This window comes from Gopherus evgoodei, chromosome 2 (assembly GCF_007399415.2).
Source record: "Gopherus evgoodei ecotype Sinaloan lineage chromosome 2, rGopEvg1_v1.p, whole genome shotgun sequence".
Lineage (NCBI taxonomy): Eukaryota > Metazoa > Chordata > Testudines > Testudinidae > Gopherus > Gopherus evgoodei.
Window position 1 is genome coordinate 282263305 of NC_044323.1, and position 21665 is coordinate 282284969.

The 21665-nt window shown below is 44.5% G+C and overlaps 1 protein-coding gene across 4 annotated transcripts in view; it reads right to left on the bottom strand.

Moving 5' to 3' along the window:
* The window catches only part of ST3GAL1 (ST3 beta-galactoside alpha-2,3-sialyltransferase 1), a 135317-nt gene extending 115389 nt beyond the window's left edge, over positions 1 to 19928 (bottom strand). For 2 of the 4 annotated variants that reach the window (XM_030553865.1, XM_030553864.1), the window contains exon 1: positions 19604 to 19928. The gene's annotated coding sequence lies outside the window, so the exon portion shown is untranslated. Of the gene's footprint in view, positions 1 to 19539 lie in introns of all 4 variants that reach the window. The other 2 variants (XM_030553862.1, XM_030553863.1) reach the window with 2 other exon arrangements.
* Between the last annotated feature and the right edge of the window lie 1737 nt (positions 19929 to 21665).

A 21665-nucleotide genomic window follows, 5' to 3' on the forward strand; every position in this document is an offset into this window, starting at 1 on the left:
GTATGGAGTTTATTTGCAGAATACAGTATGGAGAGAAATACTGGTGAAGTGGGATGAATGCAAGGCACAAAGTAGCAAATAAAACACTGTTTCTTGCTGGTGGGAGTATGGAAGTAACTCCATTCAAGCTACATGGGTAACTGGGTGCAAGTGGGCTGAGAGTCAGGCCCACTATCTAGTGTATATGCTGCCACTAGAAGCAGGTCGGGCTTGGAAGAGCTAGAGGTGTCTTTCTATCTGGACACAGCTGCTTCTAATGTTCTGTGGTCCTGAAGGATCATGGATGCGGGGGTGGGGGAGAGAGGGACTATGAGGTGATCTAGCCCATCTTCCCATTGCTGAAGGTCTGTTCCTTCCAATGCTGTCCTGATTCTACACTGCTTTGTACGGTTCCACACGTGCAAAGTGGGTGTAAAATGCTACTAAATCAGAATGATATTGTTGCAACACTTTTCACAGATGTAAATGACTATGAAGGGCAGTACTGCATCAGGCCCTAGGTCTCCAGTGCTTTGCCCTGTCTCATCCATATGGGGCTTCTCCTACTCATCTTACAATACTGTTCTAAAGCAGAAGTGAAAAATGAACAATGCTTGAATGAATTTAGCCTACAGCATCTGCACGGCACGTTAGCAGTCACATAGGCCAAAGATCAAGAGAGCAGATGGTCGGAGAAAGATATTGAATAATCATTTTATCCCTCTCAGCAGTCAGTGAGGGATGGCAGTGCTGGATAAACAACGTGCTGGTGGCAAGGAAATACAAGACCTCTGAAGATATGTGGTACATCGGTGCAAGACAAATTTACTCTGTTGATAGCATGAGTAAGTTACTAAGTATTCACAATTCATTGGAGAGTTTTTTAATGGGGGAGGGAGCAGATTGATATTTTGGACTGAGGCTCAATAAATGGAATAAAATTAAACTAACTTTTTTGGGCCATGGATCATGTCCTTCTGTGTGTGGTTTTAGTCCTGGCTCTGCCACTGGTCTGCTGTGTGACTTGGGTGAATCACATGACTGCTCTCTGCCTCCTCCCCCCCCACCCCCCCCAGTCGGTACAGGGCTTTGCAATCTATGACTGAAGAGAACTATAAAAGAACTAAGTATTATTGGACTGAATCAGAAGTGCTCATCTGGGTTATAATATAGTCATGATCTCCTAGGGAGATTGGAGGCACGGTGGGTTGCTGGAAGGAATTCACGGCAAAGAACCATACTGCTGCATATTATAATCCAGGGGTTCTCACAATAAATATTGTGGTGGCCTCAGAGTGTGGCCATTAACTTTTGCTGGTGTCCGCTCTGACAATTTTTCCTAAAATACTTAATTAACTTTAGGAAAAACAAATAAATATGCACATATGCATGTTCAAATCATTGTAATTTATTTATGCAGAGGGTTTTTTTGCAGACTCAAAAAAAAAATAAATGTACAGTTGTCTCTATTCTTTACTGGACCTAAACAGAATAGAAACACAAATAAGGTCCTTTGCACATGCTTGTCTTTTTTGTTGTTGTTTCTTTTGCTTTTATAAAGTCTTGCTAGCTAGTAAGTCTGCTGCTGCAAAAAGTAATATTTGTATGTTTGTTAACATCACCTTTCACAGCAGACTTACTAGCTAGCTGGGAGGCTGTGAAAAGTGGTACTAACAAACATACAAATATCAATTTTCACAGCAGACTTCCCCAGTTCTGGCAAGCCAGAGAACAAATTAAGCCCTGGTTGGGGAAGTGAGTAGGGAGACAGTCGGGGAAGTGATTAGTTTGGGGAAGTGACTAGGGAGACAGTCGGGGAACAGGGCCGACGTGCACATGTGGTGAGCCAAGGGCTGGCACCTGCAGCCAGGATCCAGGGCCGGAGCCAGCCACCTGCCACCCTAGGGCTGAAACTCGAAGGTCGAGCCTCACCACCCCCAGGAAGGTGGGAGAACTTGGTGGCTGCCTGCTCCAACATTTGTGACTTCAGATGGGGGCAGGTCTCAACCCCTGCTGGTGGCCCTAGAGGAGGGACCACTACTTTGCCCTCCCCCACCCCAGTCACTGCTCAGGACATTGTCCAGGTATGTGCAGCTTGCAGGGAACTGGGCCCATCGGTAAGGAATCTGATTCACATCAGAAACTGGAATTTAGGCAATGTTGCTCCCTATTAGGGTTATATGAACTGAAGGATTTTTTTCAGATTTAATTGATGCATTTATTGTATTCTTCACTGAGCTGCTATACAGCCTGGTATGCCAACACTAAAGACATTTCAGAAATGTAAGTATAATGCATTGATTAAAAAGACAAGTCCCAAGAATGATTTATCAGTTTAAATACTCTTTAAAAGCAGCAACCTTTGTTCTTCTGTTATGCACTAAAGAGCTAAATTAAAAAAAAAAATAGCTCACTAATCCCTGGAAAATGACCATATTATTTAGTTAGTCTGGAGACCTTTTAAAATGTGCATCCACTTTAATACCTGGGGCTCAGTTCTCAGTGCTAGTTCCTCCCCCTCTGCAGAAAGCTGCCCTGAAGGAACAGACAAGGATTTCTCCTTACCAAAGGAATTGTAAGGTTGCACAAAGCTGGTGTAACCAGTTCTACATCACTGTTAACCTCCCTTCTCTGCACAGAGTGCATGGAAGATGGGCAGGGGTCTTGCTGGGGGTGGAGTGCACAGTTATCTGCAAGATCCTCAACCACTGCAGCTGCTGGATGCAGACGGCATATTTTAGAGCAGCTGCAGGGCTATTCTAGATTACACTGGGGACTGTTTGTCTCCAGCTCAGCTAGGATCAGGGAAAAGAAAGGTGGCCTAGTCCCAACTTTTTCCTCACCAGGGTGGATTGATTTAAACCACCAAGTGGAAAGTCTTCATTTAAGTCAACTTTTCCATTTGTACTTGAGTTATTTTCCAAAGAAAGGTACATTCGCACTGGTTGATATAACCATTAAAACATGTTGATCTACAACTGAAGAGAACCTGTGCACTAAATTTGGTACACCTTTTTGCTATCTAAGAGGGTAAACTATGACTATGCATATTTATTTAAGCAATTATACAGCTTAATATTTTCAGATTCTTGTTAATTGTATATTTTTAGTATGTGAGAAAATGGCAAACAATACTTATTTACTAGGTAATTAACTTTTTGCTCACTGGGATGGTAACTGAAATTTAATTAAAAACACAAAACAGATTATAAAATTTATTTTATTAAACAAAACAGCCTTGAATGTTTTGAATACATAAACTTCTCTTATAAAAACATGTTTCACATTTACAACTAAATAGTTTAATAAAAAAAAGGAGAGGGATTAACTGTAATCAGTTAAGTAAACTAATTATTTCTGGTCAGCCTGGGAAAATTTTCTAATATGCTTAAGTGAAAGTAACTGGAGCGTAAGTTCCTACTCACCTAAGTCTGCTGAAAATGATACAATCACCTACATTACTTAAGATGACCTATTGTGCCATATTTATAAAGCTTGACCATAAAAGTTAGAATCAGGACAAACATCTTTATTTAGAAAAGCAGCCTTTAACTCAAAAGTTTTTAAAGAAGCTCATGGATTCAGCATATTTATTGTTATTTAAAATTTTTAAGACATTATAATAAGTTTATGCCTTAACATAGTTGGTACTAAATTTAGATTTCATTTTAACAAGGTTTATTTGCTAAAAGAAAACACAATTTTATTGAGAAAGTCAAAAAATCCTATTAAAAATTATTTGGTGTTAACATTTGCAAGCACCTTGTTCCTCACTCCTCTTTTCAGCTGGTCAGCTTGGTACAGCTTAGGACTGAATGCCCGGTGCATGGGATAATGGACAAAGGCACTCAACTTCTTAGGAGTGCGTGAGAATCACTGCATTGGGAGAGTAAGCCTTTACATTGAGTAGCAGCAGCAGGGGTCCATTTCTTTAAGTTACAGCCTCAAGACAAGAACGGTGCATACTGACCTTTTCCATTATTAACAGGTGCTCTGTTCAACAGCTCCCATAACGGTATCTGTACACACTGTACAGTGCATTGAAAAGCCAATAACTACACTTTCTTTTTCTTAGGGTGCTGCACACAGTCTCCCTTCCCTCCCTCCCCCCGATGTCGGGCTTATTCTAATTGTTGATTTTTTAAAGTGTAACTTTACAAAAAAAGTCAGCAATGAGAGAAATTCTCTCCCAAAGACTTTACAGTCTACATCATAGGTGCTGGAAGTAGAGGTGCTCGGGGTGCAGCGCTCCCTGGCTTGAAGAGGTTTCCATTATAGACAAGGTTTACAGTTTGGTTCAAAGGCAGCACCCCCATTATAAAAACTGTTCCAGCGTCCTTGGTCTACACTTGCTACAGACAAAGGAGATATTATGCTCTACATTTTAAGAGAATGCAGACTGATGAAATGACGTGCCCAAGGACACAAATTGGGGAAGAGCCAGGAACTGAAGCCAGACCTAATTCAGTGCTTTTACCAGACCATATTTCCTGTATAATCTTCTGTTCCAGTCAGTTTTACTCAGGGACGGAGTTCAACTCAGACAAAGTTCAATTAATCCTTTAAGATTAGCAGGCCCTCCAAAACCCATTAATAGTGCACCCTTTTGTGCATTTGACCTAAAGTAGCTTCAGTTCTGCTCCATTGAGGCTATTCCTGGTGTTTTTATTCGTGCTACACTCCCACCTGAATCACTGGGAGTACACTCAGCAGGGAAGGAGTCCTCATACAGAGTCGGTCCATCAGTGGTGCTTAGCAACGGTATGGGAAAGAGCCTGAGGCGCGAGTGCAAACCTTCCCACAGTGGCTACAGGTACACTGGTCAGAGGGAGGCTAGAGCACACTCTGCTTCCTGGCTTGCCTGTGGGCCTCAGCCTGGCTTCTCTGTTGGCTCTCTGCAGTGATACCAAGCAGGATTTTCCCTGTTGTCAGTGGGAATGCTGAATTTCTGGAGGCCTTGCTAGACCTCGTCACTGTATCGGAGCTTTGGCCTTCCTCTCTGTTGCGGGAGGTTCTGACGTTGACCATAGAGCACAATCTGTCATAAAGGACAGGGGCTTTCTAGCCTCTACCTTGTCCAGTGTGGTAATTTGTACATGTTGCAAGTGGCAGACAGGAGTTGTAAATAGATAATTGTTGGCATCAAAAAAAAAACCAAAATGTATCAAAGAGGATGGAAGAGATAACAAGCGTCCATGAGAAAGCTTAGACATTGGGGCGCCAATGCCCGAGAGGCTGTACAAACACATAGCAGAAAACATCCCGGTTCAAAGAGCTCGCAATAAAAATAGGTAAGATACACCAAAGCATTATTATACCTGATTTACAACTGGGAAACTAAAACACTGTGGGCGTCTGCAATGTGATGATAAAAAACAAAAAAAAAAGAAACCCTAGTCTCAAAGATTGGGTAATCTGCCTTGGACTCATGGGATTTGAGGCTAAAAATAGTAGTATAGATGTTCAGGCTTGGGCTGGAGCGTGGGCTCGGGGACCTTCTCCCCTGCCCCCCATCCCAGAGCCCAGGCTCCAGTCCAAGCCCAGATGTCTACACTGCAATTTTGTAGCTCCATAGCTCGAACCCCATGAGCCCAAGTCAACTGACTTAAACCAGTGGCCGTTGTGCTGTGGATCTTACTGCAGCCTAGATGAACCCAGAGAGATTAGTTGCCTTTCTCAGTCACAGAAAGTCAGAGGCAAATCTATGAATTAAATTCAGATCTCCCCAGTCCCTGTTCAATGCCTTAACTGCAAGACTTCTCTTGGTCTCTAATAAAACCCACATACCACAAGCAGATTTGTAACAAATATCCCCACTGCTTTCCAGACTTTGACTTTGTTGTGCAATTTCTCCTTTAGTCAAGGGAATTCAAGTACACAGTGAATAATTACATTAGAGAACTTCTTCGCTTGCATTTGGATGTAGATGGGGAAAAAATACAAGCCCAACTTTTGTTAGACAGCAAAATATCTTTAAAAGGCTTATGTGCCCCATCAAAATGCCAAAAGGACATTTTTAACAGCAGAACCTACAGGAATTAAGGACTCACCACCTTCTGCTTTACATGCAAGGCACATGTCCTTGATGTTGCTTTTTCTAACAAAAACATAGAGCAGTGCACAGAAGTATATACTGTTTGGGAATTTAAAAAATAATTACACATCTCCCCCTATATAATGCAACCAGATATGACACAAATTTGAATATAATGCGGTAAAGCAGTGCTCCAGGGGGGCCGGTCTATGCGCTCTGGCAGATCAAAGAAAGTTCGATATAACACAGTTTCACCTATAACGTGGTAAGAACTTTTTGGTTCCCGACGACAGCATTATATCGGGGTAGGTGTGTATAAGACTTCACGGCACACTCTTCTCCCACTGGGGGGAGGAGGAGGGAACAAATGTGGCAGATGTTGCTTACTGCATTACTAGATGGTGCTCAGATATTGCAGTGATGAGCACAGTACAAGAACCTATATAGAATAAAACAGCAACTGACTTGCTAGACAGGAGAAGCAAAGCAGGTTGGCAGGTTTCTGACAGCAATGACTACATTAAAATGATGTCTCTGAATAGGTCATTGATTCCATTCTGACGACTTGGCTAAGGTGTCTAATCACAATAGGACTGTATTATTATAAGGTGAGGAGTTCCAACTCCATCGCACCTCTTTCTGACTTAGCATCTAGGACCATGGAGGCATGTTGGGTTCAGAATTTGAAAGTGATATAGACCACATGCCTCAATCAGGGGCAGATAAATCTTTTATTTATCACAATTCAAAATGAAAAACGAGGAAGTGCATAAATTCCAACACAGATCAATGTATCCCAGGTTGGAAGAAATCACTACTGCTTTTCTTTTGCAATAAATTGTCCTCTCCAGGATGTTACGGGTCCTTGGATTATGGAGCTAATTTGCCAATCCACTGACTAACTCAGTTTGAATTTGACTCATATTGTCTGTCTAATTGTGGAATAGAGAAGAAAGCATTGGGTCCAATAGTAATTCTTTCCCAAAACCACACATCCTCTTGGGGGTTTCAAGTAAGAGGTCCAGATGCACCTCAGGCCCATTTGTGGATGGCTTTAAAACAAACAAACAAACAGACAAAAAAAACAATTCATTTGAGGGCAACCTACCAGGCATGAAGACTCTTCACTCTATTTCCTTTTTACTTAGTCCAGTTGTTAATAGTTTTAAAGCAAAACTGAAAATGAGCTAATTTAAAACTACTTACTCTTTATTGCAAGATTCATAGCCTTTTGCTAACTTAGAAAATACCTTCTTAAATAACAATCATGCTATTTAAGGATACTCTATTCATTTCTTAAATATCTGACCACTCATGCTTTATTAAACAGATTATTTTTTTAACGTTTGGGTTAAAGCAGAGAAAATATCCACCAAAGAGAGGGCTAGGTGCCAAGATTTCCCTCTTGCTTTTGCTCTGTCTGTGCTGTCACGCTGCTTTTTACATGTTGGTTGTGCCGGCTCCATCTACCCTCTGTGCTACAATCTACCAAGGACTGCAGCCTTGGATCAATGCTTCTTCCTACTACAAAGGTGCAGAGAGGAGCAAACGGAAGTAAGATGTGGCCAAAAGAAAAGTTTCCTCAATACCAGTGAGGGCGTAAAGATTAAAAAACAAACAATTTTACAGAACTAGGAACAAGAAAATAAAATGTATTCATAGCTCTCCAAAGTCATTGTTGTCAAAGACTCTAGCAAGTGGCAAAGTTAATAGCATGTTAAAGATTTGCAACTGAGAGGTGAACTTGCTGGCATTTTCCTATCTTTAAGGGGAACATTTCTACTTCAGCGCAGTCTTTGGAACTACTCCTATTTGAAATACAGTGTGTACAAAATGACCATCTGAAACATCAGGAAAGATGACTGTTACTAAATGCAGCTAATCTTATGTTTATGTAGCACCTTTTATCTCAGAGTGCCTTACTGACTACAAGACAGAGGTTCTGTCTATGCTACCCTACAACCAGAAGGCTTATTTTCTTTTCTCCCTTACACCAGTTTACAGAAATGTCTGCCAACTTCAATAAGAACATAAGAATGGCCCTACTGGGTCAGACCAAAGATCCATCTAGCCCAGTATCCTGTCTTCCGACAGTGGCCAGTGCTAGGTGCTCCAGAGGGAATGAACAGAACAAGTAATCATCAAGTATCAGAGGGTAGCCGTGTTAGTCTGGATCTGTAAAAGCAGCAAAGATTCTGGCAAACAGAGTCTAGGGACACCATCCCTGCCCATCCTAGTTAATAACCATTGGTGGACCTATCCTCCATGAATTTATCATGATTTCCCCCTGATTTACACTACAGTAAGAAAGGAGAAATGGATAGAACCATAAGTAAACACTTAATACAGTCAGTTTTCTAAAAAAAGATACTTTACAGTAGTTTCAGGCACGAACACTGGACTGCTCAAGTGACCCTGCCAATTTTTATGGTAGTAACATTAATTGTTCTTCTCCTCTGTTGGTGTCTACGGAAAAACACACAGACCGCTGGGAAAACTTACTCTACGGGGGAAGCAGTTAAACTGACAAAGCTCAAAGTGTTGTCAAAAGCATGAACCAAAAAGAACTATATTTTCCCGCTCTAATCTCTCTCATAGTGATCTTAGAGGCTACTCAGAGCAGCAAGATAAAACAGATTCAGATGGAGGGGAGTTGATTGTTTGTTTTAAAACTTGTATCCCCTTATCCAGGGTTTCACCAGCTGTGTGGATCACAAAGGTGTTTTGTTTTAAACACTGCAGTAACTGTGAAAGTTCTCACTGTAAAATCCTGAACTATCACTTGTGTTGACCTTGAGGTAGCTAGGTGAGGCAGTATTACTTCCTCTCCAACGCTGACCATGCCAAGTTTACCTCCCAGTAAAAACTGGCTATATGGCTTTGGGTTTGTCTACATGGGGAAGCTGCCTAACCTATTCCACAATAACTCCCCATGTGGAGACTCTTATTCCAGAATAAGAAGTGATATTCCAAATAACCATGGTGCTGTAAAGTCACACCCTACATTATTCTGGAATAACTTCCCCACAGAGTTAGTTTGTCTTCGCTAAAACAAACGGTTTTGTTTATTTAACTACAGCAAGATAACCAAGGCCTCGCAGTTATCCAGCTGTAGTGCCCAGGGCAAATGAGGCAAACTGGGGAGTGGGGGATAAGCAGTATAGTGCAACCTCCTGGTGAAAGCTACCAGGGTCCTGTCTCCCCTCAGGATTTTACAGCAGGATAGCTGTTGTGCGTCTGTTAGCTTGCGTAAAAAGATAAAAAACCACCTGCATCTCAGTGAAGCTCAGCTGTAGATTGTGCCACATCTAAGACTGTGCCACTCACGCTTCCTTCTTCTCCCGCTCCCATTGTCAATGCCCAGCCAAACTGTTTACATTTTTGTTTAAACACTTAAGTTTCCAGACCAGAGTAGAGAGGACTCTACTGTAGCCATTTCTGTGGACAGACAGCCAAAAGCACAATAGTGTGTGTCTGGGGGAAGGTTGCCAAAGTACACCAAGACTCGTCTAGTGTCGCCATGGTTCCTAGACTTGCCTGTGGACCTCAGCCTGGCTTCTCTGTTGGCTCTCTGCAGTGATAGCAAGCAGGAATTTCCCTGTTGTCAGTGGGAATGCTGAATTTCTGGAGGCCTTGCTAGATCTCGTCACTGTATCGGAGCTTTGGCCTTCCTCTCTGTTGCGGGAGGTTCTGACGTTGGCCATAGAGCACTATCTGTCACAAGGGACAGGGACTTTCTAGCCTCCACCTTGTCCAGCGTGGTAATTTGTATACGTTGCAAGTGGCAGACAGGAATTGTAAACAGATAATTGTGGGCATTAAAAAAAAAAAAAGTATCAAAGAGGATGGAAGAGATAACAAGCGTCCATGAGAAAGCTTAGACATTGGGGCGCCAATGCCCGAGAGGCTGTACAAACACATAGCAGAAAACATCCCGGTTCAAAGAGCTCGCAATAAAAATAGGTAAGATACACCAAAGCATTATTATACCTGATTTACAACTGGGAAACTAAAACACTGTGGGCGTCTGCAATGTGATGATAAAAAAACAAAAAAAAGAAACCCTAGTCTCAAAGATCGGGTAATCTGCCTTGGACTCATGGGGTTTGAGGCTAAAAATAGTAGTATAGATGTCAGGCTAGGGCTGGAGCGTGGGCTCGGGGACCTTCTCCCCTGCCCCCCATCCCAGAGCCCAGGCTCCAGTCCAAGCCCAGATGTCTACACTGCAATTTTGTAGCCCCATAGCTCGAACTCCATGAGCCCAAGTCAACTGACTCAAACCAGTGGCCGCTGTGCTGTGGATCTTACTGCAGCCTAGATGAACCCAGAGAGATTAGTTGCCTTTCTCAGTCACAGAAAGTCAGAGGCAAATCTATGAATTAAATTCAGATCTCCCCAGTCCCTGTTCAATGCCTTAACTGCAAGACTTCTCTTGGTCTCTAATAAAACCCACATACCACAAGCAGATTTGTAACAAATATCCCCACTGCTTTCCAGACTTTGACTTTGTTGTGCAATTTCTCCTTTAGTCAAGGGAATTCAAGTACACAGTGAGCAATTATATTAGAGAAATTCTTTGCTTGTATTTGGATGTAGATGGGGAAAAAATACAAGCCCAACTTTTGTTAGACAGCAAAATATCTTTAAAAGGCTTATGTGCCCCATGAAAATGCCAAAAGGACATTTCTAAAAGCAGAACCTACAGGAATTAAGGACTCACCACCTTCTGCTCTACATGCAAGGCACATGTCTTTGATGTTGCTTTTTCTAATAAAAACATAGAGCAGTGCACAGAAGTATAAATTGTTTGGGAATTTAAAAAATAATTACACCTGTACCCCAATATAACGCGACCCGATATAACACAAATTTGAATATAACGCAGTAAAGCAGTGCTCCGGGGGGGGGCGAGGCTATGCACTCTGGGAGATCAAAGCAAGTTCGATATAACGCTGTTTCACCTATCACTCGGTAAGAACTTTTTGGCTCCCGACGACAGCATTATATCGGGGTAGAGGTGTATAAGACTTCACTGCACACAGTTCTCCCACGGGGGGAGGAGGAGGGAACAAATGTGGCAGATGTTGCTTACTGCATTACTAGATGGTGCTCAGATATTGCAGTGATGAGCACAGTACAAGAACCTATATAGAATAAAAAAGCAACTGACTTGCCAGACAAGAGAAGCAAAGCAGGTTGGCAAGTTTCTGACAGCAATGACGACATTAAAATGATGTCTCTGAATAGGTCATTGATTCCATTCTGACGACTAAGCTAAGGTGTCTAATCACAATAGGACTGTATTATTATAAGGTGAGGAGTTCCAAATCCATCGCACCTCTTTCTGACTTAGCATCCAGGACCATGGAGGCATGTTGGGTTCACAATTTGAAAGTGATATAGACCACATGCCTCAATCGGGGCAGATAAATCTTTTATTTATCACAATTCAAAATGAAAAATGAGGAAGAGCATAAAATCCAACACAGATCAATGTATCCCAGGTTGGAAGAAATCACTACTGCTTTTCTTTTGCAATAAATTGTCCTCTCCAGGATGTGACGGGTCCTTGGATTATGGAGCTAAATTGCCAATCCACTGACTAACTCAGTTTGAATTTGACTCATATTGTCTGTCTAATTGTGGAATAGAGAAGAAAGCATTGGGTCCAATAGTAATTCTTTCACAAAACCACACATCCTCTTGGGGGTTTCAAGTAAGAGCCCCAGATGCACCTCAGGCCCATTTGTGGATGGCTTTAAAACAAACAAACAAACAGACAAAAAAACAATTCATTTGAGGGCAACCTACCAGGCATGAAGACTCTTCACTCTATTTCCTTTTTACTTAGTCCAGTTGTTAATAGTTTTAAAGCAAAACTGAAAATGAGCTAATTTAAAACTACTTACTCTTTATTGCAAGATTCATAGCCTTTTGCTAACTTAGAAAATACCTTCTTAAATAACAATCATGCTATTTAAGGATACTCTATTCATTTCTTAAATATCTGACCACTCATGCTTTATTAAACAGATTATTTTTTTAACGTTTGGGTTAAAGCAGAGAAAATATCCACCAAAGAGAGGGCTGGGTGCCAAGATTTCCCTCTTGCTTTTGCTCTGTCTGTGCTGTCACACTGCTTTTTACATGTTGGTTGTGCCGGCTCCATCTACCCTCTGTGCTACAATCTACCAAGGACTGCAGCCTTGGATCGATGCTTCTTCCTACTACAAAGGTACAGAGAGGAGCAAACGGAAGTAAGATGTGGCCAAAAGAAAGGTTTACTCAATACCAGTGAGGGTGTAAAGATTAAAAAAAAATAATAATAATTTTACAGAACTGGAAACAAGAAAATAAAATGTATTCATAGCTCTCCAAAGACATTGTTCTCAAAGACTCTAGCAAGTGGCAAAGTTAATAGCATGTTAAAAGTTTGCAACTGAGAGGTGAACTTGCTGGCATTTTCTTATCTTTAAAGGGAACATTTCTACTTCAGCGCAGTCTTTGGAACTACTCACTATTTGAAAAACAGCGTGTACAAAACGACCAACTGAAACATCAGGAAAGATGACTGTTACTAAAGGCAGCTAATCTTATGTTTATGTAGCACCTTTTATCTCAGAGTGCCTTACTGACTACAAGACAGAGGTTCTGTCTATGCTCCCCTACAACCAGAAGGCTTATTTTCTTTTCTCCCTTACACCAGTTTTACAGAAATGTCTGCCAGCTTCAATAAGAACACAAGAATGGCCCTACTGGGTCAGACCAAAGATCCATCTAGTCCAGTATCCTGTATTCCAACAGTGGCCAGTGCCAGGTGCTCCAGAGGGAATGAACAAAACAGGTAATCATCAAGTGATCCACCCCCTGTCGCCCATTCCCAGATTCTCGCAAACAGAGGTTAGGGACACCATCCTTGCCCATCCTAGTTAATAACCATTGGTAGACCTATCCTCCATGAATTTATCATGATTTCCCCCTGATTTACACTACAGAAAGAAAGGAGAAATGGATAGAACCATAAGTAAACACTATTAATACAGTCAGTTTTCTAAAAAATAAAAAAATACTTTAAAGTAGTTTCAGGCACTAGCACAGGACTCCTCAAGTCCCGTTGTCAATTTTTATGGTACTAACATTAATTATTCTTCTCCCCTCTTGGTGTATGGGGAAAAATGCACAGACCGCTGGGAAAACTTACTCTATGGGGGAAGCAGTTACACTGACTAAGTTCAAAGTGTTGTCAAAAGCACAAAGTGCATTAACCAAAAAGAACTATATTTTCCCGCTCTAATCTCTTTCACAGTGATCTTAGAAGCTACACAGAGCAGCAAGGTAAAACAGATTCAGATGGAGGGGGGGTTGTTTGCTTTTAAATTTGTATCCCTTTATGCTTGGATCACAAAGGTGTTTTGTTTTATACACTGTAGTAACTAACCTGTGACAGTTCTCACTGTAAAATCCTGAACTATCACTTGCGTTGACCTTGAGGTAGCTAGGTGAGGCAGTATTACTTCCTCTCCAACGCTGACCATGCCAAGTTTACCTCCCAGTAAAAACTGGCTATATGGCTTTGGGTTTGTCTACATGGGGAAGCTGCCTAACCTATTCCACAATAACTCCCCATGTGGACACGCTTATTCCAGAATAAGAAGCGATATTCCAAATAACTACGGTGCTGTGAAGTCACACCCTATATTATTCTGGAATAACTTCCCCACAGAGACAGTTTGTCTTCGCTGAAACAAATAGCGTTTTGTTTATTTAACTACAGCAAGATAACCAAGGCCTCGCAGTTATCCAGCTATAGTGCCCTGGGCAAATTAGGCGAACTGGGGATGGGGGATAAGCAGTATAGTGCAACCTCTTGGTGAAAGCTACCAATGTCTTGTCTCCCCTCAGGATTTTACAGCAGGATAGCTGTTGTGCATCTGTTATCTTGCTGTCAAAAGATTAAAACCACCTGCATCTCAGTGAAGCTCAGCTGTAGATTGTGCCACATCTAAGACTGTGCCACTCACGCTTCCTTCTTCTCCCCCGCCCATTGTCAATGCCAAGCCAAACTGTTTACATTTTTGTTTAAACACTTAAATTTCCAGGCCAGAGTAGAGGGGACTCTAGTGTAGCCATTTCTGCGGACAGACAGCTAAAAGCACAATAGTGTGTGTCTGGGGGAAGGTTTGGCAAAGTACACCAAGATTCGTCTAGTGTTGCCATGGTTCCATAGGGACAATACAACATCATATTGCTCATGACTCACCAATTTCACTGAGTGTTGGATCAGGTCTTAAAAACTGGGTAAGGTTCAGTTTATTTACGTCAGTAGGCATGGGCTGACACGGGCTAGTAGCAAGTAGATATTTCAGGTACAGTTTTTCAAAGCAGATGCTTAATGCAAAGTTACAGATATGCAAATAAAATACAAAAAAGGATCAGCCAAGGGCATGTGTGGCACACCCCCAGGAGGCAGGAAATGTGTAGCTAAAGGTGACTCTTCATCTTTAACTTGTATCATTTTGTACAAACACTAATATAAAGGAGCCCAGTACGGGATCACAGATAAAGTGTCCATCTTTAAACTTCAGCAGAAAAAAAGAGAGAAGAAATTCCAAGTTATTTTCCCTTTTAAAGAGAATTTTAGAGCTTATAAAAATTGATTAAAAAAAATAAGAAATTTCTCACCCTTCCAATCTCTCTCTAATCTACAATTAGGTTTTTTTCCCCTTTAAAATGTGTGTCCTGTGTGACACTGGTAGACTAGACTCCTCTTGTCAAGGCTGTAGGTATCAGCTGAGCACTGACACATTCATAGCTGGAAACCAGACCAGCTCACCTTTATGTTAGTATTGTTTAAGATAGGTGTGACTTGTAAAGAGGTGTTTAGTGTTTAGACTCTATAAAATGCTTCTAAGTTAATTGTACTTGTAATGTTTGTACCCCATGCTACAAGGTAATATACAAGTTTTGCTTTACAACTGTAAAAATGCCTCCTGTGAACTTGTGAACCCAACTAGGAGAAGTGGTTCTCCGGCCCAACAAGAAACACTAAGAACTAATACTATATCTACACTAGAGCACTTACAGTGCTTCTGGTGAAGATGCTCTAAGCCGCCAGGAGAGAGCTCTCCCGTCAGGTTAATAATGCCTGCCTCTGAGAGAGACTGTAGCTATGTCTGCAGGAGAAGTTCTCCCGCCAACACAGTGCTGTCCACACCAGTGCTTAGGTCAATATACTTATGTTGCTCAGATGGTTGGATTAACCACACCCTTGAGTGATGTAGGTTATACTGAAGTAATCTGTACCGTAGACAAGGTGTAAGTGGAACATTGAGAAACATCTCGACACAAAGACTGGGTCATAAAGATGTTATGTGCCAGAAAGCTCATCCAATCGGCTTCAACTCTGGAAGAAGAAAATAAAGATATCTGATATGAAAATTCTTTCATCTCTTTGTTCTTTGGACTATCGTAGGGCTGAAGCTCTGAAACAAAAAGCAGAGATCCCCAGGGTCAACCTGGTCAGCCCTACAAGACATTCATTGCTGACAGATTCAGTCATCCTTTAGAACCATAGACTGTACTCATTTGTGTATACATGTTGCCTGCTTTAACCTGTAAATAGCTCATTTCTTTTTCCTAGTTAATAAATCCTTAGTTGGTTTACTATAGGATTGGCTACAAACATTGTCTTTGGCATGATATCTGAGGTACAAATTGACCTGAAGTAAGTAACTGGTCTCTCGATAGACTGGAATGCGCAAGGGGACTGGTGGTGGATCCATGGTAAGACTGTTATAGGTGTTCACATTTGTTACTAGGTTGGTGAAATCTCATTATAAAACATACAGCCAGCTTTGGGAGTCTGCCCTGCTTTTTGACAGTCTGCACTGAGGCTGGCTCTCAGACATGAACCACTCCAGACAGTATGACAGCCTGTAGGCAAATATATAATTTAGACTTTTAAGAGTATTATATGAACATGAGTAATTTCAATATATATGGTACATATGCACACATATTTCTTTAAAATGCATATTAGACCCACACACAAGATTTTAATGTATGCCAAGACTAGAACTGGTCTTGTTAAGGATTTGGAACATGTGCTCATTGTAGGAAAGAATCTCCAACATGTAAAAAGTAAGGCTGTGATTTTAGAATAGAATATCATGGCTGGAAAGGACTTCAGGAGGTCATCTAATCCAACCCCCTGCTCAAAGCAAGACCAATCCCCAAACAGATTTTTGCCCCAGATCCCTAAATGGCCTCCTTAAGGATTGAACTCACATCCCTGGGTTTAGCAGACTAATACACAAACCACTGAGCCATCCCTCCCCATAAACATATGGAGATATACCTATCTCATAACTGGAAGGGAGGCTGAAAAGTCATCAAGTCCAGACCCCTGACTTCACTAATAGGACTAAGTATTGATTTTGCCCCTGATCCATAAGTGGCCCCCTCAAGGCCTGAGCTCACAACCCTGGGTTTAGCAGGCTAATGCTCAAACCACTGAGCTATTCCTTTTGTCATAGAGAAAATAGAATCCATAACTTCCAGAGACCTCCGTGACTTACGGCAGCTGGGAGCTGCAAGGTTTCTCGCCACTCCTGGCCATAGACAGAGGGGGCCCCCTGGACTTCTAAACTGCCAAGGGTGATGGGGGACCCCCAGAGCTCTGAGCCAGAGCCTCCACAGCTGCCACCACAGTGTGGGAACTCTGCAGCTCCCCCTTTAGTCATGGATATTTTTAGTGAAAGTCAAGGAGTACATCTATGTCGTATCCGGATCAGCGGGTAGCAACTGATTTATCGGGGATCAATTTATCACGTGTAGTGTAGACGTGATAAATCGATCCCCGATCACTCTCCCATCGACTGCTGAACTCCAGCAGTGCGAGAGGCAGAAACAAAGTCGACAGGGGAGCCGTGGCCCTCAATCCTGCACCGCGAGGACGCGAAGTAAGTAATTTTAATCCAATCTAAGATACGCAACTTCAGGTACGAGAATTAGCGTAGCTGAAGTTGACGTATCTTAGATTGAAACCCCCCCCCAGTGTAAACCAGGTCACGAGCATCCCTGAATTTTCCTTTATCGCCCATGACCTGTCTGTGACTTACTAAAAGTATCTGACAAAATCTTGGTCCTAGTAATAAAACACGCAGAACACGTGAATTGTTAACCTTTGACATTCATTATCTTTACTTCATGTTACTAATTGTGTGCCAAATTCCATTTGTAAGTGAAAACCGGTTGAGTTAGTATAGTTAACTTGAATTTATACTACTTTGCCCCAAAAAGGAATCCCAAAATACTCTACGGTCTTCAGAAAGATTGTACTAGGTATCAAGTCAGTGAGAGTTTTGAGCCTAGGATCAGGCCCCTAAGAGCACAAAGACTATCAGTTTTATAACAGGAAAATGCCTGATCCTCTTCCCTCCCATAAAAATTCAGTAGAGAAACATTGTTCATATTTGTATGCCAGTTTTCACCCAGAAATAATCGTTTACAGCAGAAAGGCTGACAAACCCTGAATTATGCAGTCACTTCTACCAGTAGCATAACTTTTACAGACACAATCCCCCTTCCACCGCCCCCAAATAAGGAGCTTTTGCAGAGCAATGAGTCTGGCAACCCACGGGGCACTGTACTTTGCAATCTATTTAACCTTAGCAAATGCATCAAGGTGAATCTCTCTTGAGTGAGGGGGCGCATTAAGTGTCAGATTAGTTTGGAACACTTGTTCACTGGGTGTTGAAAAAACAGAGAAACAAAGCCAAACAGACTTCCAAACAGCCTCCCAACACCAGTGTCCTCTTAGTCCGAGAGAAAAAACAATGAGGAGCCCTTGTGGCACTTTAGAGACTAACAAATTTATTTGGGCATAAGCTTTCCTGGGCTAAAACCCACTTTACCAGATGCATGGAGTGAAAAATACATCTGATGAAGTGGGTTTTAGCCCAGGAAAGCTTATGCCCAAATACATTTGTTAGTCTCTAAGGTACCACAAGGATTCCTCCTTGTTTTTGCTGATACAGACTAACATGTCTACCCCTCTGAAATCAGTCCAAGAGGAATTTCCTATTGAAACCCAAGGTTAACTTGTGCCCTGCAGCAGACGCTGCAGAATTTACACCAGAGAGCTGTGACCAGAAAGAGCTGCTGATCATCCAAATAAACACGAGAAGTCCCTTTATTAATTTATCCGTATCAACAGCCATCAGCGCAACCATCTGCTCAGCGAGAGGCCCGGGCGCAATCTGCCAACATTTTCAAAACTTCCTTGCTGGATTAACAACTGCCGAGCCCTGGTGTGGCTCCCTCTGGCTGAAAGTGGGCGTCTTTTAAGAAAGCTTTTTTGGAAGGAGCAGGGGGAACAATGCAAAGCTCACACAGTCCGGTAGAGGATTTACAGACAAGGAGCAAACAAACAAAAAAAAGTTCTTCCTGGGCAAGTTTTCAGAAAAGGCCAAACTAAACCGAGCGAACAGCCTGCCAGGCTACACCGCGTCTGGATGGCTCAAGAGGCGAGAGTCCTGGGTCTCTCGAGTCCCCGGAGGGCAAAGCCACAGGGAGTTGAATTACTTTTCTCATTTCCCCTCTGCCTGACACTGAGCAGCCGGCAGTGATTAAAACCAGAGCCCCTCGGAGGACCAGCTTCTCCCCCTCCCTAGCTGAGCGGCTGCTGCCAGGCTCCAGCCAGTCTGCAGGCGAGGGAGAGCAGGGGGCTGCCGCGAAGGATGAGGAAGGAGGGATGGGAGCGAGGGGGCAGCCCGCGGCGGGCGCTGCGCTGCGCTGGGAGAAGCGCACAGCCCCCTCCCTTGCTCCATGGAGCAGGAGGCTCGGGATCGAGCTGGCAACCGGTGCTGGCCGGGGGCTGGTTCAGTCTCAGCCCCTCACACAAGCTGGGGGACCCGGGGAGCGGCCCCGAGCTACAGGCGAAGTCACGGGGAGACAGCGAGATCCCCGCAGGGCCGGGGGCTTGGCCACCCGCAGCCCCCGGGATGAGAGGCGTGCGGACAGCCGGGCGGCCGCGCCTTCGCAGCCGGAGTCGCGTCTCCAGCCCGTTACCGGAGTCGGGCAGCTAGCGGGGATTGCCCGCGGGCTCCTGCCAGCCCTGCCCCAGCAAGTGTCGGGCAGACAAGGGCGCCTGGGAGCGCAGAGCGAGCCCACCGCCCCGGCCTGCCCTCCTGTCCCAGCGGGGCTGCCCTGCCCTCTGCCAACGCTTCTCCTGCTCCGGGATCCTTCTGGCCCGCCAGTGTCACCCCAGCCACTGCGCCCCCGGGTGCCACCCCAGCCACTGCGCCCTCCAAGCCACTGCGCCCCCGGGTGCCACCCCAGCCACTGCGCCCTCCAAGCCACTGCGCCCCCGGGGGCCACCCCAGCCACTGCGCCCTCCAAGCCACCGCGCCCCCGGGTGCCACCCCGCCTTTCCCCGCTCGGAAACTCCCCATCTTTTCCCGGGATCCCCTGCTGCCCCCTCGCTCCCCTCCCCCCGTAGGGGGCTGCGGGTCCCAGCGGCTCACCGGAGACACGCACCAGCACAGGACGGGGCTCCTCCAGCAGCAGGGCGAGCGACCGGCCACTCACAGGTCCTGGGGGGCTCCTCGGCGCTCGCAGCGGATCCCAGCGCCGCCGCCTCTTCCCTCCGCGTCTCCCTTTGTCTCTCCCAAGCAGCCGGACTGGGCAGCAGCAGCGGCCGGCCACGGAGCAGGCAGCTCCCGCGTGGGAGCGGGTAGAGTCTTGGCGAGTCGCTGCTCCGGCCGCCGCCGCCGCCGCCTCCCCAGTTTAGCTTCTCCCCGCAGGGCTTCCTGCGCACCTAATATAGCGCCACCAGAGCCACGTGGATTAGACAGCGCTAAACACGGCGGCGGCGGCTCCTCCTCAGCCTGAGCCAGAGTGTCAGAGGGACAGAGGGAGGGGAGGCAGCACGGGGAGAAGAAACAGCGAGGGGGCGGCACAGGGAGCGGATGGAAGCGGGGGAAGGGGAGAGAAAGAAGCGGAGAGTGGGAGGCTCAGAGCGAGCGCAAGAGACCGAGGAGAGGGTATGAGCGTCCCCTCCCCTCTTCTCCTGTGCTGAGTCTTTATACCTGCCTGCTGTATTTTCCAGTCCAGGCATCTCTTGTATTGGGTCCTGACCCATGGCAGCTTATGCCCAAATAAATCTGTTAGTCTCTAAGGTGCCCCAAGGATGCGTCCTTGTTTTTGCTGATACAGACTAACAGTGCTACCCCTCTGAAAAGTGAGCGAGAAGGAGAGGGAGTGTGAAAGAAAGAGATGCAGGGGTAGAGAAGGGTGTGGAGTAAGGTGATGAGATGTCCAGATTTTATAGGGACAGTCCCGATTTTTGGGTCTTTTTCTTACATAGGCTCCTATTAACTCCCACCCCCATCCCGATTTTTCACACTTGCTATCTGGTCAACCTAGTGTGGTGGCGTCGCAGACAACAAGAAAGGGAGAGGAAAAGAGACTGTGTCGGTGGGGAAGAGAAAAGCGGCAGCTGCAGAGAGTGTAAGTATAGGAATACGGGACACACCAGCGCTTCATGGTGTTGTACAAACCCAAAGCACCCGGGAAAGCTAGGGACACACACCGGGAATCGGGAGTACAGACAAGAGATTAACTTCAGTGAGTAACACCTGGAAACCTGGGGTCTGGTCTACACTACGCATTTAAACCAATTTTAGCAGTGTTAAACCGATTTAACGCTGTACCCATCCACACAATGAGACCCTTTATATCAATATAAAGGGCTCTTTAAACCGGTTTCTGTACTCCTCCCCAACGAGAGGAGTAGCGCTAAAATCGATATTACCATATCGGATTAGGGTTAGTGTGGCCGCAAATCGACAGTATTGGCCTCCGGGCGGTATCCCATAGTGCACCATTGTGACCGCTCTGGACAGCAATCTGAACTCGGATGCACTGGCAGGTAAACAGGAAAAGCCCTGCGAACTTTTGAATTGCATTTCCTGTTTGCCCAGCGTGGAGCTCTGATCAGCACGGGTGGCAATGCAGTCCCAAATCCAAAAAGAGCTCCAGCATTGACCGTACGGGAGATACAGGATCGGAATGCTGTATGGGGAGACAAATCTGTTCTATCAGATCTCCGTTACAGAAGACAAAATGCCAAAGAGTTTGAAAAAAATCTCCAGGCTACACAGTGCTGCGTGACAAGTGTAACGGAAAGCCAAAGAATCAAATGGACGCTCATGGAGGGAGGGAGGGGGTACTGAGGACTCCAGCTATCCCACAGTCCACAGCAGTCTCCGAAAAGTATTTGCATTCTTGGCTGAGTGCCCAATGCCTGTAGGTTCAAACACATTGTCCGGCGTGGTTCAGGGTATAGCTCATCAATTTACTCCCCCCCCCACGTGAAAGAAAAGGGAAAAAAATCGTTTCTTGACTTTTTTTAATGTCACTCTATGTGTACTGAATGCTGCTGGTAGACGCGATGCTGCGGCAGTAAAGAGCAGTATCTGCTCCTCTTCCCTCCCCGATGGCAGATGGCACAATATGCTTGATAGCTGCTGAATACTCCTGGCTGGCCTCAGGTGAGGCCGGCTGTGTGGGGCGCCTGGGTAAAAATAGGAATGATTCCTCGTCATTCCCAGTAGATGGTACAGAACAGCTGGTAACCATCCTCATCTTA